This window comes from Galeopterus variegatus, unplaced genomic scaffold, assembly GCF_000696425.1.
Source record: "Galeopterus variegatus unplaced genomic scaffold, G_variegatus-3.0.2 Scaffold1059, whole genome shotgun sequence".
NCBI lineage: Eukaryota > Metazoa > Chordata > Mammalia > Dermoptera > Cynocephalidae > Galeopterus > Galeopterus variegatus.
Window position 1 is genome coordinate 324,343 of NW_007727170.1, and position 1,919 is coordinate 326,261.

At 35.9% G+C, this 1,919-nt stretch overlaps 1 protein-coding gene across 1 annotated transcript in view; it reads left to right on the forward strand.

The window, feature by feature from the left end:
* Nucleotides 1-1,919, forward strand: part of HYKK (hydroxylysine kinase) — a 27,073-nt gene that overhangs the window by 20,914 nt on the left and 4,240 nt on the right. The gene's annotated exons all lie outside the window — the stretch shown is intronic.

A 1,919-nucleotide genomic window follows, 5' to 3' on the forward strand; every position in this document is an offset into this window, starting at 1 on the left:
TATTCCAGCCCCAAGATCAATGGCTTTTTTAAACTTTGAAAGAAATATAGATGTGTAGATATATTCACATATTTTAAATAACTGGACATAATGTACAGACCTATTCTATGAAACTTTCTCTGATCCGTCCTTTCTCTAGAATCCCATTGCAGTGTTTTTCATGGCGTATCACTTTGTATAATGGATTATGGTTGTGCAGTCATCTAGCCTGAGAGCTGTTTGAGGGCAGAGACCATGTAAAACTTGTTTTTGTCTCTTCGTCCATTCTTCTCACACCTGATATAGTGCCTTTCCCACAGAAAGATTTTTAAAATAATTTGCAAAATTAACGTATGCTGGAGGAGGCAGAGACTAAGATGCCTTAGGAGGAAACACAGATGCATTCTCAGAGAAGCTTTTTTAACTTGTTTGAGAAGATAGTTGAAACTGGAACTCCAGAGTTAGATGCTAGAAGACATTGGGACTGAAAATAAAGACATTCAGGCAAGGCCACTAACCCCAGAGCTACCTAAATGTAACAGTCTTAGACTGATATCAGGAACGTCCTTAAACAGATATTTTTAAATTCTCTATAATTTGGGGTTTTTTTGTATGAATATGTAGTAAATTGGGTAAACTGAAGTTCACTGTATACTTAAATTATACCACCGTATTTTCTTCATTGATTTCATATCACTTTATGGATGATTTAGTAAACGGCTATTTACTTATTCTTGTGCTTTTAACTACTCATTTTCTACACTGAGTCAAGTCTAGAACACTGGACATTCTCATTATCTCTTTATATATGTATATATATTCATATATGTATATATGAGTAGGCATCGATTCTATATCTATCTCTTTCTATATATAGGAATAGGTATTGATTCTTTAACTGTCTGTCCGTCTACCTGCCTACCTACCTATCTATACTTCCCAAACTAGGTGTTTCTCTGAATTTTCTTGCATCATTCATTTTTAACTTCTCTGTGCTTCAATGTCATTATCTGTAAAATTGGGGTAACAGTAGTACCTATCTCATAGTTGGTTGTGAGGATTTCATAAAACAATAATGCCAAGTGCTTAGCACCATGCTTGACACATGGACTGGATAAATAATTACTGAATAAATGAACCATATTCCGGGTTACCCAAACTCAAAATATTGGAGTAACTTTTTTCTTGCCTCCCTCAAATTCAGTCAGTGAGCTCTATTAGTTCTTAGAATCATAGGATTTTAGGTCAGAAAATGGGGATCATAATCTCTGCCCTTCCTGCCTTATTAAGTTTTTAACAATATATAATAAAAAGCCAACATTTATTGAGCACTAAGTATTTTACACACACTGTCTCATTTAATCTTCACAGCAAACCTAAGAGGGAAGTACCATTATGATTCATCCCCACTTTCTGATAAAGAAATATAGGATTAAAGAGTTAAATTAATTTGCTGAAAGACAGCCAGAGTTTGAATCAGGTCTTTCTGATGCAGACCATGCTCTTAACCACAGTAGGAGGAAGGGTCCCATACTACCTCCTCTCCCTCTTCCCTCCTCTCCTACCCCACCACACACACACACAAACATACACGTTAGGAGGAGCAAATGAAATCATTCACATGAAAGCATGCATGCTTCTCAAATTTAAGAGATTGTGGGTTTTACCTAGCTTTACCATTCAGGAAAATAGGGACCAGAAAAATGGACTAAAACTTGGGTTTCACTCCAAGACCAGAGTTGATCATATGATGAAAATATGAATTCCCTCTTGATTGCTCTTGCTAACGTGAGTTCTCCTTCACTGAATTCCCAATGTAAAGACTGCCAACCACTATTTCAGTATTTAAATACATGCTGTCTTGCATTGATATTTCACCCCAATCCGTCAGTTCCATGTAGTTTATAAACTCTTTAGTGGTTGTGATGGTTAATTTTAGG